This window comes from Myxine glutinosa, chromosome 11 (genome assembly GCF_964187855.1).
Source record: "Myxine glutinosa chromosome 11, kmMyxGlut1.1, whole genome shotgun sequence".
NCBI lineage: Eukaryota > Metazoa > Chordata > Myxini > Myxiniformes > Myxinidae > Myxine > Myxine glutinosa.
In genome coordinates, this window is record NC_136271.1 from 73,753,023 (window position 1) to 73,770,634 (window position 17,612).

The following is a 17,612-nucleotide window of genomic DNA, read 5'->3' on the forward strand; positions in this document are numbered from 1 at the left end:
ATGCCATGAGGGCAGTGCTGACGGACCCGGGTGAGTCAGATTACCTCCTAGCGGAGGTGCCAGACAATTTATGGCCCAAAAGCGACGGTGAGGTTGGACGGATGCGAGACGCCGAACCTCTAGTGATAGCAGTGCAGCCGGGGATGCGCTTGCCAAATGTAAAACAGTATAAGCTACGACCTGAGGCCGACGTAGGCATAGCACCAGTGATTCAATCCCTAGTGGAACAGAAGATTATCGTGGAAACTAACAGCCCATGTAATACACCAATTTTGCCAGTTAAAAAGCCGTCAAAGGACAAATGGAGGTTTGTACAGGATTTAAGGGAGGTGAACAAGGTGATACAGGGCATACACCCACTAGTTCCAAACGGAGAAACCCTCATGATGTCAATTCCACCGGACGCAACATACTTCACGGTCATCGACCTTTGTTCTGCGTTTTTCTCTGTGCCCATCGCGCCTGAGTCACAATACTTATTCGCTTTCACCCATAGGGGGCGCCAGTATACTTGGACAGTACTACCTCAGGGGTTTTCAGATAGCCCCACTCTGTTTTCCCGGGCGCTGCACCGCGACCTGGCGGATGTGGAATTGAAGGGAGGGTCAGTGTTGCTGCAATACGTTGACGATTTGTTGATTTGCTCCCCTTCAAAGGAGGCGTGCGAAATGGATTCTTTGGCCCTATTAAAGGCCTTGGCGGCCAAAGGCCACAAAGTAGGCAGACCAAAACTTCAGTTTGTGCGGCAGGTTGTAACTTACTTGGGACACGCCATTTCGCATGGAAAACGAGAATTGGATGCTGGACGGGTGACCGCTATCATGGAGCTGCCTCGCCCTCGCTGGCAACGACAAATGCTGCGCTTCCTAGGTATGACGGGATATTGCCGCACTTGGATACTTGATTTTGCGCTGCTGGCTAAACCACTGTACGAGGCGACCAAATCAAATGCCCCGGACCTATTGATATGGACGGATGAATTGAGGCGATGTTTTGACGGGCTGAAACAGGCGCTGGTTACGGCACCGTCATTAGGACTCCCGGATTATGCGAAACCATTTACCCTTTACACTCACGCCGTGGGAGGTTTCGCCCAGTCAGTTTTGACACAGACCCATGGGGATAAGGAGCGGCCGGTAGCCTACTTTAGTAAAAAGTTAGACCCGGTCGAACAAGGGTTTCCGGTGTGCTTGCAAGCCGTGGCAGCGGCCAGGTACGCAGTAGAAAGAACAGCGGACATTGTTATGGGACACCCAGTAACGCTACGAGTACCGCATTGCGTCACTTCGCTGTTGTTACAGCGAAGCACACAGCATTTGTCTAACACTAGATTAATGCAATACGAATCCGCACTGATCACTGCAGCCAACATCACGATCGAACGTTGCACGACGCTCAACCCAGCCTCACTGATGCCCACTCCTGAGGAGGGCGAACCTCATGTGTGCTCCGACGTTGTGCAGCTAGTCTCCACGGTGCGATCGGATTTAAAGGACAATCCCTTAGAATATCCCGACTGTACATATTATGTCGATGGATCAGCTAGGCGCGCATGGGACGGGTCTCTGTTGTCCGGGTACGCCGTGTGCTCGGATAGCGAAACGGTAGAAAGCGGGCGTCTTCCACCTACATTTTCCGCACAGCAGGCGGAGCTGTGCGCCTTGACCAGAGCGTGCAGCTTGGCGGAAGGCCTTGCCGTCAACATTTACACAGATTCGGCCTACGCTCATGGCGTAGTCCACGATAAAGGAGCCATCTGGAAGATGAGAGGGTTTCTCACATCTGCCGGTTCAGTGATAAAGAATGGCGCGTTGGTAGAAGGGCTCCTCCGAAGCATTTTACTTCCCCGCGCTATCGCGGTAATTAAGTGTCGTGGCCACCAAAGGGCGGACACTGACGTTGCCCGGGGCAACGCAAGGGCGGACGAGGCGGCAGGAAAGGCCGCCAACCAACAGATAGAACGCAACATGCCGATGGTGACACGAGCACAGAAGACAGCCGCACAGATTGCTGACATACCGACTGCGGGACCACCCGCCACACCAACTAAGGACGATATCATAAATTTGCAAAATGCTGCACCGACGGCCGAACACGAGGTCTGGCTCAAACGAGGAGCGATACGCCCTGGGCCAGGGGAAATGTGGACCCTTGATGAAAAACCTATAGCACCCCAGGCTTTACTGCCTTGGCTGGCACGCATGGCTCATCAGAATGGTCATGTGTGCCAGAGGGGGGTGATGGGACAGATAGACTACACTTGGGCAGCGCCAGGACTGTCACGGATTGTATCCGAAGTGTGCCGATCGTGTGTGGTCTGCCAGCAACACAATAGAGGGGCGCCGCCGAGACATGCACATGATGGGGGACGGCCCCCGCCAAGTGGGCCGTTCGCAACTATTGAGTTCGATTTTACAGAATTGGAACCAAGCTTGTCGTTTCGCTATGTGTTGGTAATCGTAGATACGTTCACCAAATGGGTCGAAGCATACCCATGCGTCAAATCCGATGCTCCGACAGTAGTGAAGCGCCTCGTGCGGGATTTTATGTGCAGATTTGGCATTCCCCAGATAATTTCGTCAGATCAAGGAGGCCATTTCACGGCGCAGGTGGTTAAGGGCATCCTGAAGGCGTTGGGCGTTAAACAATCCTTCCATTGCGTCTACCACCCACAGTCCTCAGGACTTGTGGAACGAACGAACAAGACTTTAAAGAATAAACTAGCGAAACTTTGCGCAGACACAGGCTTGAGGTGGCCAGAGGCTCTTCCGCTTGCATTGATGAGCATTCGTTCCACCCCGGGTCGCACTACGGGCCTTTCCCCCCACGAAATATTAATGGGACGACCTATGAGCTTGCCCGTTTCAGCACCAACAGACATGTCCACCCTTGCTTTGCCAGTAATGGATGACATGCTTTTGAGATTTTGCATAGGCTTGTCGAATGTGGCACGCAGCATCCATGCTCGAGTACGAGAGGCGCTGCCTGAACCAATAGGCCACGCCATCCACAACTTTCAGGCCGGCGACTGGGTGCTCGTGAAGCACTTCACCCGCAAGGCTGCTTTGGAACCACGGTGGAAGGGACCATTCCAGGTGCTACTGGTCACACCGACGGCAGTCTTCTGCGAGGGTAAACCTTCGTGGATCCACGCCACCCATTGTAAGTTGTCCTTCCCCGCACCACAAGCCACACAAGACACCGCACCTCACATTGCTGCAGACACCACACCTCACACCGCTGAAGACAATGCACCGTCTAGGGCACTACAGTCTCCTAAGGGCGGCGATGACGGTCATGATGATGGGAATTCTGGGCAGCTGCCTAACAAACCCCGCCAAGGATAGGCTTCTGCAGTTTAACCCACTGAGAGAGGATCTCCCCAAATACCCAGGACACGACAACTACACGTTATTTAAACTTTACTCCGTCAAATACATAACGGCTCCCCGGGGACAGGGGATAGTAGTACATTGCTGTGAGTTGGAGACACATTTCAAGTGGTTATCTGTAAGATGGATGGAAGCCATGGTGGTACACAATGGGACACCACAGGCACGCATGACAACCCCACGCATAGTCTTAACTAAAGTTAGACAGGTGGAAAATGGAAGGTTTACTGGGACCGTGAATAGTCACGCCGCCGCAGGATATCAATGGGGCACGGGCATCGACAATACTACTCTCCTACTGTCGCATGCCCTCGTCGGCCCACACACCACGATAATACTTGAATGTGGAATATGGCCCCCGCGCACGCTGATTAGAAGGAACAAAAAGAGGGGAGAGACCCAACACCAATTCCGGCCTAGTTGTGCCGCCTACGTCATTAAACCCCCTCCTGCCCAGGAAGTAAGAAGGAAGCCAGAGGAGAACACATACTGGAAGGTCGCACGGCATATGGCCACAGTACAGAATAGGACACAGTGTTGGATGTGTATGCACCTTCCCCGCACCAGCACAGCAGGCATACCAATGGTAGTGTTACCCCTATCACTCAATGATTTGTGCTCGAAGCCACTAGATACCAAATGCATTAGTACAACTCTGACAAGCCAAGGTTCTGATGAAACCGCGTGTAAACGAGTTTTCCAGTACTCCCCTCCCATCCTGTCCCGACACTTTGAGGAACGTCCGGCGCCGGTTTGGGTCAAGCCGGCATGGGGGGCCCTCTGCTTAGAAGGAAAGGGCCAAGTAATGGTAGGCAAATCCGTGTGTAGAGATACCCTTCCCGCGGACCCGAGAAAAGGGAAACACACGCTCCTAGTGAACGTTACAAGCTCGCCCTTGCATAACCTCACACACCTCCAGTTGGCATGGAAAGGGGAAAACGGGACAAACACTATCCCAGGTCTTCTCACTTGCATGACCACCCATTTAGTGGCCCCGCACGGGACCATGTTTGTATGCGGGAATAAAGCTTACCCGTATTTACCTGATAATTGGGGAGGAATTTGCTATTTAGGATCAGTTTTCCCAGAGATGGAAATGCGACAGCACTTGCATAATACCACCGCACTCATAAGGACACAACGAAGCACCTATTGGCACGACGACGACACCACTACTTTACACGGCGCTGATTGGGAGAAAGCCGTTAGCTTCTTCTTCCCATGGGCTGGGACGGTCATGAACAGTTACCGCATTGACAAAATTGCGTTAATCTTAGAAACTGTGGCCAACGCCACCGCTACAGCACACGACGAAATGTTGGACACAGTTGTCCATCTGCGTACAATGGTTATGCAAAATAGGGTTGCATTAGATATGCTATTGGCAGAACGAGGAGGGGTATGTGGGATAATTGAGGGTAAATGTTGCACTTTTATTCCTGACCCCTCACAGGGTGTCAGTGCTGCTATTATAACGTTAAGGGAAAGCGCTCACTCATTGACAAGGGATCGATTGGATCGGGAAGCCTCCCACCAGTGGCTTACCGACTGGTTCAAGGGGTGGACAGGCACAATTGTAAAGTGGGTACTAACCGCCTTGGCAATAGTCCTTGGAATCGTGGTTTGTTGTGTAATAATCAAGGCTTTAGTCCTTGCGTGTGTGAGGAAGTTTTCCACAGGATGGACACTGAAGACGACAACAGAAAGGGCCATGGTGATGCTTGAAAAGCTGACCGTGGGTCCAGAGGACACACTGGCCGTCGACGTGACTGCAGACCGCGGATCCTGGAACGACGACCCGGACGAGCCACTGGGCCGCGACAATGAGATCTCCGCTTCCGAAGATTGTTCTTCCATTGTTGATATTACCGATAATGACGTCGAGTACACTTATGCGGACCTCGAAGCATTTCAGGCTACCAGGAGGCCGTTTAAACTGGGCCCCGACACGTCGGAAGAAGAAATCGACGATTTCCTGAAGGATTCCTCTCGTTTCTTCACGATATGCCATGCCGTGGCTATGACTATGGGCCGTCCACTCCGCAGGCCTACGCCACCTGAAAATAATGTTACTGATGATGTTACCAATGATGATGTGGGCCACTTGCGAGGGTCCCCGGCTGATGTTTATGTTTCAATGCAGGCTCTGCCTCTCCATGTTTCACGAGCTCACCTTTATGTCTCACAAGCCCACAGTGAGTCAAACGCCACTGACCCAGTTCGGGATTTGGACCCAGCTGTGAACCCAAGCCCGGATGGAGAGGAACTCGATCGTGAAAATACTCTGAGTTCCGAGTCTGATTGTTTTGGAGATTCGCCCTTGAATAACAGCGAAGCAAGCAGCATCGCCTCGGACGATCTCGACTTTGACCCAAAGGAAGTTTCTCTCCCACCTTTGGATCGTTATGCTTTATTTCATGGCCATAGGTTTGAGCCACCTGATACTGACGATGTTGTGTCTTCCCCAGATCACCAGCACGTAAGAGACCTCATGAACATGAATATCGATTGAGCGCTGAAGATCGACAAGGATTTCACTTGGGGAAGCCTGGGCGAGCTCCAGTTGGGGAGGAGTCCGGCTGCACCTCTGTGGACCAAGGGTGGGTCGGAGATCTTCCTGGGTGTGGACCCCGGTGGAACCAGAGGTCTTCGTTGTGGATTTGGCGCGCTATTCGATCTTCATGTCTCTACGGTCTCACCTCATACACCCATCTACACCCGACTTACATCATACATCCACTTACACCCACTTGCACCCACACACCCGCGGATCAGCCTGCTGGGTTCGTTGTGCGGTACTGGGTACGGGACATGCTCACTGGGCTGCATTCGTGTGGTACGTTACGTTTAGTTACACTCTCTCTCTCTCTCTCACCTCTTTTGGTGGATTTTGTGTGCCATTTGATCACTCTGCTTTTACGGCCTTACATTGCATACTCACATACAGACGCGAATCATCCTACTGAGTTTGTGTGGTGCTTTGGTACGGGACATTCTTACGGGGCTGCCTTCGCGTGATATGTTGAATGATTTTTCTGTTTTTGTTTGAAATAAAGGCCTTTGATTGGCTCGTAGATAACTTTGTATCTTAGATCCAAAAGGGCGGTAGGGGGGTGATGGGACAGATAGACTACACTTGGGCAGCGCCAGGACTGTCACGGATTGTATCCGAAGTGTGCCGATCGTGTGTGGTCTGCCAGCAACACAATAGAGGGGCGCCGCCGAGACATGCACATGATGGGGGACGGCCCCCGCCAAGTGGGCCGTTCGCAACTATTGAGTTCGATTTTACAGAATTGGAACCAAGCTTGTCGTTTCGCTATGTGTTGGTAATCGTAGATACGTTCACCAAATGGGTCGAAGCATACCCATGCGTCAAATCCGATGCTCCGACAGTAGTGAAGCGCCTCGTGCGGGATTTTATGTGCAGATTTGGCATTCCCCAGATAATTTCGTCAGATCAAGGAGGCCATTTCACGGCGCAGGTGGTTAAGGGCATCCTGAAGGCGTTGGGCGTTAAACAATCCTTCCATTGCGTCTACCACCCACAGTCCTCAGGACTTGTGGAACGAACGAACAAGACTTTAAAGAATAAACTAGCGAAACTTTGCGCAGACACAGGCTTGAGGTGGCCAGAGGCTCTTCCGCTTGCATTGATGAGCATTCGTTCCACCCCGGGTCGCACTACGGGCCTTTCCCCCCACGAAATATTAATGGGACGACCTATGAGCTTGCCCGTTTCAGCACCAACAGACATGTCCACCCTTGCTTTGCCAGTAATGGATGACATGCTTTTGAGATTTTGCATAGGCTTGTCGAATGTGGCACGCAGCATCCATGCTCGAGTACGAGAGGCGCTGCCTGAACCAATAGGCCACGCCATCCACAACTTTCAGGCCGGCGACTGGGTGCTCGTGAAGCACTTCACCCGCAAGGCTGCTTTGGAACCACGGTGGAAGGGACCATTCCAGGTGCTACTGGTCACACCGACGGCAGTCTTCTGCGAGGGTAAACCTTCGTGGATCCACGCCACCCATTGTAAGTTGTCCTTCCCCGCACCACAAGCCACACAAGACACCGCACCTCACATTGCTGCAGACACCACACCTCACACCGCTGAAGACAATGCACCGTCTAGGGCACTACAGTCTCCTAAGGGCGGCGATGACGGTCATGATGATGGGAATTCTGGGCAGCTGCCTAACAAACCCCGCCAAGGATAGGCTTCTGCAGTTTAACCCACTGAGAGAGGATCTCCCCAAATACCCAGGACACGACAACTACACGTTATTTAAACTTTACTCCGTCAAATACATAACGGCTCCCCGGGGACAGGGGATAGTAGTACATTGCTGTGAGTTGGAGACACATTTCAAGTGGTTATCTGTAAGATGGATGGAAGCCATGGTGGTACACAATGGGACACCACAGGCACGCATGACAACCCCACGCATAGTCTTAACTAAAGTTAGACAGGTGGAAAATGGAAGGTTTACTGGGACCGTGAATAGTCACGCCGCCGCAGGATATCAATGGGGCACGGGCATCGACAATACTACTCTCCTACTGTCGCATGCCCTCGTCGGCCCACACACCACGATAATACTTGAATGTGGAATATGGCCCCCGCGCACGCTGATTAGAAGGAACAAAAAGAGGGGAGAGACCCAACACCAATTCCGGCCTAGTTGTGCCGCCTACGTCATTAAACCCCCTCCTGCCCAGGAAGTAAGAAGGAAGCCAGAGGAGAACACATACTGGAAGGTCGCACGGCATATGGCCACAGTACAGAATAGGACACAGTGTTGGATGTGTATGCACCTTCCCCGCACCAGCACAGCAGGCATACCAATGGTAGTGTTACCCCTATCACTCAATGATTTGTGCTCGAAGCCACTAGATACCAAATGCATTAGTACAACTCTGACAAGCCAAGGTTCTGATGAAACCGCGTGTAAACGAGTTTTCCAGTACTCCCCTCCCATCCTGTCCCGACACTTTGAGGAACGTCCGGCGCCGGTTTGGGTCAAGCCGGCATGGGGGGCCCTCTGCTTAGAAGGAAAGGGCCAAGTAATGGTAGGCAAATCCGTGTGTAGAGATACCCTTCCCGCGGACCCGAGAAAAGGGAAACACACGCTCCTAGTGAACGTTACAAGCTCGCCCTTGCATAACCTCACACACCTCCAGTTGGCATGGAAAGGGGAAAACGGGACAAACACTATCCCAGGTCTTCTCACTTGCATGACCACCCATTTAGTGGCCCCGCACGGGACCATGTTTGTATGCGGGAATAAAGCTTACCCGTATTTACCTGATAATTGGGGAGGAATTTGCTATTTAGGATCAGTTTTCCCAGAGATGGAAATGCGACAGCACTTGCATAATACCACCGCACTCATAAGGACACAACGAAGCACCTATTGGCACGACGACGACACCACTACTTTACACGGCGCTGATTGGGAGAAAGCCGTTAGCTTCTTCTTCCCATGGGCTGGGACGGTCATGAACAGTTACCGCATTGACAAAATTGCGTTAATCTTAGAAACTGTGGCCAACGCCACCGCTACAGCACACGACGAAATGTTGGACACAGTTGTCCATCTGCGTACAATGGTTATGCAAAATAGGGTTGCATTAGATATGCTATTGGCAGAACGAGGAGGGGTATGTGGGATAATTGAGGGTAAATGTTGCACTTTTATTCCTGACCCCTCACAGGGTGTCAGTGCTGCTATTATAACGTTAAGGGAAAGCGCTCACTCATTGACAAGGGATCGATTGGATCGGGAAGCCTCCCACCAGTGGCTTACCGACTGGTTCAAGGGGTGGACAGGCACAATTGTAAAGTGGGTACTAACCGCCTTGGCAATAGTCCTTGGAATCGTGGTTTGTTGTGTAATAATCAAGGCTTTAGTCCTTGCGTGTGTGAGGAAGTTTTCCACAGGATGGACACTGAAGACGACAACAGAAAGGGCCATGGTGATGCTTGAAAAGCTGACCGTGGGTCCAGAGGACACACTGGCCGTCGACGTGACTGCAGACCGCGGATCCTGGAACGACGACCCGGACGAGCCACTGGGCCGCGACAATGAGATCTCCGCTTCCGAAGATTGTTCTTCCATTGTTGATATTACCGATAATGACGTCGAGTACACTTATGCGGACCTCGAAGCATTTCAGGCTACCAGGAGGCCGTTTAAACTGGGCCCCGACACGTCGGAAGAAGAAATCGACGATTTCCTGAAGGATTCCTCTCGTTTCTTCACGATATGCCATGCCGTGGCTATGACTATGGGCCGTCCACTCCGCAGGCCTACGCCACCTGAAAATAATGTTACTGATGATGTTACCAATGATGATGTGGGCCACTTGCGAGGGTCCCCGGCTGATGTTTATGTTTCAATGCAGGCTCTGCCTCTCCATGTTTCACGAGCTCACCTTTATGTCTCACAAGCCCACAGTGAGTCAAACGCCACTGACCCAGTTCGGGATTTGGACCCAGCTGTGAACCCAAGCCCGGATGGAGAGGAACTCGATCGTGAAAATACTCTGAGTTCCGAGTCTGATTGTTTTGGAGATTCGCCCTTGAATAACAGCGAAGCAAGCAGCATCGCCTCGGACGATCTCGACTTTGACCCAAAGGAAGTTTCTCTCCCACCTTTGGATCGTTATGCTTTATTTCATGGCCATAGGTTTGAGCCACCTGATACTGACGATGTTGTGTCTTCCCCAGATCACCAGCACGTAAGAGACCTCATGAACATGAATATCGATTGAGCGCTGAAGATCGACAAGGATTTCACTTGGGGAAGCCTGGGCGAGCTCCAGTTGGGGAGGAGTCCGGCTGCACCTCTGTGGACCAAGGGTGGGTCGGAGATCTTCCTGGGTGTGGACCCCGGTGGAACCAGAGGTCTTCGTTGTGGATTTGGCGCGCTATTCGATCTTCATGTCTCTACGGTCTCACCTCATACACCCATCTACACCCGACTTACATCATACATCCACTTACACCCACTTGCACCCACACACCCGCGGATCAGCCTGCTGGGTTCGTTGTGCGGTACTGGGTACGGGACATGCTCACTGGGCTGCATTCGTGTGGTACGTTACGTTTAGTTACACTCTCTCTCTCTCTCACCTCTTTTGGTGGATTTTGTGTGCCATTTGATCACTCTGCTTTTACGGCCTTACATTGCATACTCACATACAGACGCGAATCATCCTACTGAGTTTGTGTGGTGCTTTGGTACGGGACATTCTTACGGGGCTGCCTTCGCGTGATATGTTGAATGATTTTTCTGTTTTTGTTTGAAATAAAGGCCTTTGATTGGCTCGTAGATAACTTTGTATCTTAGATCCAAAAGGGCGGTATGTAGGGAGCTGTAATGCCCCTCCCCCTTTGTATATCCTTGCTGCTTTACCAATTACCAAGTATAACCAATTATATGTTTTGTTTTGACTTGCTACTGTACTCTTTTATGATACTGAGTTCTTTCTACTGCATTGAGGATGTGTAATATCCTAATAAGGAGTCCTCTGCCTGTGTGCTCTGGCCTGCGTGGGCACAATCTCTAGTTCCCCTTTCCAGGCCTTGGAGGCAACTCTTATCTCTCTTTGCCTTCTTCCTGATTTTGCCATTATCTTGCAAGTTGACAGTTTTACGAGTGTCCACTCCCCTTTGTACTTTCCCAAGCCAGCTGCTATACAGAAAGTTGTAAACATGTTGTCACATAATGCTGACCATCTCCTTATCAGAAGCTAACCCATGACTGGCCTTGGATGAACTTCCTTTAATTAACTGAACAACAGGATGGGACTATGGTGGGGGACCCAATGAGCCCATTCTGTCTCTGTGTCTTGTGAGCTAACTCCACCCCTGACTTTCCTTTATATAAAGCAATGTTAATTGAATTATTTCAGAGCATCTTGTTGTACTGTTGGTCATTCCTTGTGAGTTTCAATGCAACTTTGCTGTCCTCAAGCTTGAGTACTCGAGTTCCAATAAATATATCCGTTGCTCCTTTCTTCTGAGTTCTTCTGAGTCCCAAGTTCTAAGTCCCAATCCGACATATATATATATATATATATATATATATATATATATATATATATATAATTCCAGTAATCTCTGTGTGTTTGTTTGTTTGTACGTTTGTTTGTTTGTACGTTTGTTTGTCTGTGACCGCTGTTTCTCGACAACCACGGGTCCGATATACTTGAAACTTGCCAGGTATATTGCTGGGGACCCGAGGATGTGCCTTTTCAAGGTTTCATATTAATCGGACAATTACTTACCGAGCTATGTCCAAAAAACGATTCAACCAATCAGAGAGCAGCGAGCTATCGCGTGTGCCGAACGTGGCGAACACACTCTGCCTCGGATGGCACATTTGAGAGCGTATTCATTTATTTCACGTTTGCAAACTATGTTGGCGCTATGTTGGCGTTAAACTATGTTTTAAAACTAATAAAAACGAATTTGCGATTCATCGTAACTGCGATATACGACCTTCCTCCGGCAGCCAATCACCCATCAGCCAAAGACCTCACTTCCCGCAGCCAATCACGGAACACGTTGTTGCGTTTTTGTTGCGTGTTTTTCCTTTTCATTTTTTTCATTGAATTGATTGATTCCTTGCGCTTAAATTGCAAACAGCCAAAATACGTTGGCGCTAATTGAATAATTGGGCATTAACACTAAATGGCGAATAATCGTAACTGCGACATGCGAACTTCCGGACAGTGAGGACTTCACTTCCGGCCTTACGAAAGTGCCGACTTACTGTCTCGATTGTATATTCCCACTGTCTTATTGTTATATCTATCTATTCTATCTATCTATTCTATTCTATTATCTGTTCTATTATCTATTATACAATGCCCCAATCGAGTCGTCGTTTACGAGAACGAAGGAACGAAGCTGCACGGCGTGCACGCGCAATGGAATCTGACGAAGAACGTGCTGCTCGCCTGACACGCGACGTTACGCGCGTGACAAGTCGTCGTGCAGAAGAAACGGATGAAGAACGGACTGCTCGCGTGGCAGACAACACTCGACGCATAACAAGTCGTCGTGCAGAAGAAACGGATGAAGAACGGACTGCTCGCGTGGCAGACAACACTCGACGCATAACAAGTCGTCGTGCAGAAGAAACGGATGAAGAACGGACTGCTCGCGTGGCAGACGACACTCGACGCATAACAAGTCGTCGTGCAGAAGAAACGGATGAAGAACGGACTGCTCGCGTGGCAGACAACACTCGACGCATAACAAGTCGTCGTGCAGAAGAAACGGATGAAGAACGGACTGCTCGCGTGGCAGACAACACTCGACGCATAACAAGTCGTCGTGCAGAAGAAACGGATGAAGAACGGACTGCTCGCGTGGCAGACAACACTCGACGCATAACAAGTCGTCGTGCAGAAGAAACGGATGAAGAACGGACTGCTCGCGTGGCAGACGACACTCGACGCATAACAAGTCGTCGTGCAGAAGAAACGGATGAAGAACGGACTGCTCGCGTGGCAGACAACACTCGACGCATAACAAGTCGTCGTGCAGAAGAAACGGATGAAGAACGGACTGCTCGCATGGCAGACAACACTCGACGCATAACAAGTCGTCGTGCAGAAGAAACGGATGAAGAACGGACTGCTCGCGTGGCAGACAACACTCGACGCATAACAAGTCGTCGTGCAGAAGAAACGGATGAGGTACGGACTGCTCGCTTGGCAGACAACACTGGACGCGAGACAAGGCGTCGTGCAGAAGAAATCCCTCACCAGCGAGAAGACCGGCAAGTAAGGGATGCCCTGCGCCATCAGGATGTACACCGTGTGAGACTAGAGCAGGCTCGCCATGACAATCGCAACCTTGCTCGATACGATGATACCGATTTCTTCCGAGAGGTACTTCATGGTGAGTACAGGCACGCGCTGAGCAGGACCTCAATATTTCAATGCACTAAATGCTCGCATTGTGCTGCTTTGGTGTGGAATGAGGAGAGAAGAGGATTTTGCTGCAACCACGGCAAGGTCGATCTTATGCATGATCCTACGAATCCAAAACCCGGTTCAATTCCATCACATCCTCCAGATGCTATTAAAAACCTTTTCCTTAACCAGGCCTTTGTGAAGCACGCGAAACAGTACAACAACGCGCTGGCAATGGCAAGTATCGGTGTCCGAGAGATACGTATGCCTGGCTTCAATCCTGGAGTGCGCATACAAGGTAAGGTTTACCATTACATTGGTGCTCCTCTTGCCGATCTGGGTTGTACCCCACGCTTTGCTCAGATCTACTTTCACGATCCAGCCCATGAGCTGGATTATCGTCGTGCCCACACCTCGAACAGTGGCCTGAATGAGCAGTTTTTGCTAAGAGCACAACAGGCCATTCATGAGTGCAACCCATACGTCCAGCAATTCAAATCAGCCATTGAGTATGTGGTTCATAATGATAGCGCCAATGAACTGAATATTGTGTTAACAGGTCGCACGCGGCGCCGAGACCTTCATCATGGTACCGTCAACCTTCCCTCCCCAGACAGCGATGTGGCTGTCATTGCTCCAGGGGCAATGACAACTGAGCAGTTTGGAAGGCTGGCAGTCGCTGTTCACCTCAGAGGAGGAGGTTTACAGACAATAGACGCCATGCATCCAGCGTATGACCCACTATCATACATACTTCTGCTACCCTGCGGCTCTCAGGGGTACCACACTGAGTTGGCAGGGACAACGCCAACAACTTTCTACCGCTACCATCTACAAGTACGTGATCCTACTCATCACTTCAATCTACTGCTTCGTGGTGGAAGGTTGACACAGCAGTACGTATGCGACATGATGGCAAAAATTGAGTCACACCGTCTCACTTGGATTCGCTGCAACCAGAAGTCAATTAAGGCAGAAAAGTATAAGATCATCGTTGATGCGTTGAACAGTGATGCTGAGGTGCTACCTGGACGCCTCACCATTCTGCCACCGTCAATTTATGGGTCGCCACGTTGGTATGCCAAAGAGTTTCAGGATGCAATGGCTTTAGTCCGAGTCAAGGGAAAGCCAGACTTTTTCCTAACATTCACCTGCAACCCAAAGTGGCCAGAAATTAAAGAATCGGTTTTTGAGGGTCAGCCACCCAATGCAAGACCTGATATCATCGCCCGGGTGTTTCATATGAAGGTGGAAGCACTCCTCGCAGACATCCTCAAGCATGACATCTTGGGGCATGTGGACGCTTACGTGATGGTGAAGGAAACGCAAAAGCGTCACCTTCCCCATATACACATGCTCCTGACCGTGGTACCTCGCGACAAGCCCAGAACACCAGCAGATGTCGATCGCGTGGTCTCTGCTGAGATTCCTGACAGACTCACAAATCCGGAACTACACCGTATTGTGACATCACACATGATTCACGGCCCATGTGGGGAATGGAACATCTTGAGCCCTTGCATGGCAGACCGGAAGTGCACAAAGGACTATCCCAAAGCCCTACGACAAACGACAAGCTTCTCTGATGACTCCTATCCCCTGTACAGAAGACGGGCAGAAGCTGCACCTGGTGATCCCATCATGAAGACAATACGAGGCGGTGCTAACGTATTAGTTAACAATGCATGGGTTGTGCCTTACAATCCATATATTGTCCTCAGGTACGATGCTCACATCAACCTTGAGATCGTCTGTGCTGTCACCTGTGTCAAGTACCTGTACAAATACCTTGAAAAGGGCCCGGACCAGTGCCTGGTCAGACTTGAGCCTCATGAGAGGATGCGAGAGGCATTACAACATGATGAAGTGGCACGCTACGAACTAGGGCGTTACATCACCGCATCTGAGGGATACTGGCGCATATACGATTTCCCCATTCAACGCAAGTACCCACCAGTCGAGATGCTGGCACTCCATCTACAGGATGAGCAGGTGATCACGTTCAATGACGAAGGTGCCGTACAGAACTTGGCAGAGTCAGGACCCCCTGCAACAACCCTCACCGCCTTTTTCGAAGCCATGAATCTCCATCCACACATGCGTCATGTTCTATATCCAGATGTATTCCAACACTTCACCTACTTGAGGAAAAGGTTTCAATTGCGGAAGAGAAGGCTGAGTTTCCAGGATAACCGTAAGGCTGATACGGTTGGGCGGCTCCCCATTATTCCCGTCAACTCACATACTGCCGAGTTGTACTATCTCCGCATGCTACTGTACCGCGTGCCTGGCCCCACATGCTTTCAGGATCTCCGTCGTGTTGGTGGTAGGGTCATGGAGACCTATCTGGCAGCCTGCATTGCATATGGCATCGTTGACAATGACCAGGAGGTGGATTCTGTTATGGAAGAGGCTGCAAATATTGCATTTGGCCCTGCAGTCCGCGAAGTATTTGCCAACATGCTCATATTCGTTCTCAGAGGCAACCACGTGCAGTTCTGGGAAAGGCACAAGTATGTGCTGTGCGAGGACTTCATGCGTGCAGCAGGTGTGAATGAACCAAATGGACGCATTGTGAGTGCAGTGCTCCAAGAGCTGAGGAACAAAGTTGAGTGCCACGGCTTTTCGCTCAGTAAAACCTTTGGCCTTCCTGAGCCTGAACCAGTTCATTTCCAGTCTCGCATTCCGCGCGTCATCGAGCACGAAACAGTGCACAATATAGGAGAACTTGAGGCTCACATCGCTCAAACAGAGTGCCTTCTTAATGACGAGCAGCGCGTTGTTGTCGATACAGTGATGCGGAGTGTGGAACACGGACATGGCTGCATGCTTGCAGTTGATGCAAGTGGTGGGACTGGGAAAACATTCACATTGTCTCATATACTCAACAAAGTGCGAGCAATGGGCAAAGTGGCTCTTGCAACTGCTGCAAGTGGTATTGCAGCTACGCTGCTGCCTAAAGGGGCCACCTTCCATAGTAGGACCAAGTGTCCTCTCATTCTCACTGATGAGTCCACTTGCAACATCAGTGAAAATGACACCACTGCAGCACTCATACGCATGACTAATCTAATGGTGGTGGATGAAGTTTCAATGATGGATCGTCGCGCATTGGAGGCAGCAGATCGAACATTCCAGTGGCTTTGGGGCTCAGAGGACCCATTTGGCGGCATCGCAATGGTTTTCAGTGGTGACTGGAGGCAGATCCTTACTGTTGTGCCACACGGTAGCCGTATTGACATAGTTGGAAGGTGCTTCAAGAGCTCATACCTGTGGAGAAAAGTGCAGATACTTCGTCTCAGAGTAAACATGAGGATCATGCAGGGTGCTGGAGAACAACAGGACGAATCTGATTTTGCAAAATTCCTGCTGGATCTGGGTGAAGGGAAGATTCCTGTCAATCCAGAAGAGGGTGAATTTGCTATTGAGCTCAGGGAACCGCTCATTCTTCCAGGTGAAAAACTTCAGGATATTGTCACTTGGGTGTACGAAGACTTGCATAACAACATTAGCAACCCCAAGTGGCTATGCGAGCGTGTTATACTATGTCCGACCAATTCCGAAGTCGATCAGGTAAATGCCTACATGACGACCATATTTCCAGGGGAGGAACATGTTTGCTGTAGCGTCGATACAGCGGAATCTGAGGGTGATCATTTGTATCCGCCTGAGTTCCTGAACACCCTCTGTCCATCTGGTATGCCGCCACATCGAATCTCTCTCAAGGTGGGTATGGTAATCATGCTGCTGCGAAACTTCGACCAGCAAAGCGGGCACTGCAATGGCTCAAGGTACATCATACTTCAGATCCTTCCAAATCTGTTGGTTGCACAATCTGTGATGGGTGTCAATTCTGGACGCACATTGCTCATTCCACGCATAACCTTGAGTCCATCTGACAACATGTTCCCGTTCACTCTGCGGCGTCGGCAGTTTCCGGTATGACCCTGCTTTGCCATGACTGTGAATAAATCCCAAGGACAGTCGCTACACCATGTTGGGATCTTCTGCACACGAGACTTCTTCAGCCATGGTCAGTTCTACGTGGCGGCCAGTAGGGTTGGCAGATCCAGCAGCCTCCGCATTCTTGCCCTGGACGAGGAAACAAAGAAGAAGCGCCGTTTCCTCAGCAACGTTGTTTATGAAGAGGTGCTAACGAGATAACGGTGTGTACAATGTACATGTAGACAATTTTTATTATTATTTATTTTTTGAAGAAAAATTGTTTCGAAACGAATTCATCAAAAAAAGTGCACAACTTCTTTTGCCAGTCGTACACCATGT

General features: G+C 50.4%; 1 protein-coding gene across 1 annotated transcript in view; it reads right to left on the minus strand.

Moving 5' to 3' along the window:
* Positions 1 to 17,340, minus strand: part of RCN2 (reticulocalbin 2) — a 425,951-nt gene extending 408,611 nt beyond the window's left edge. The window contains exon 1 of the mRNA XM_078786772.1: positions 17,337 to 17,340. The gene's annotated coding sequence lies outside the window, so the exon portion shown is untranslated. The remainder of the gene's footprint in view (positions 1 to 17,336) is intronic.
* Positions 17,341 to 17,612: the final 272 nt, after the last annotated feature.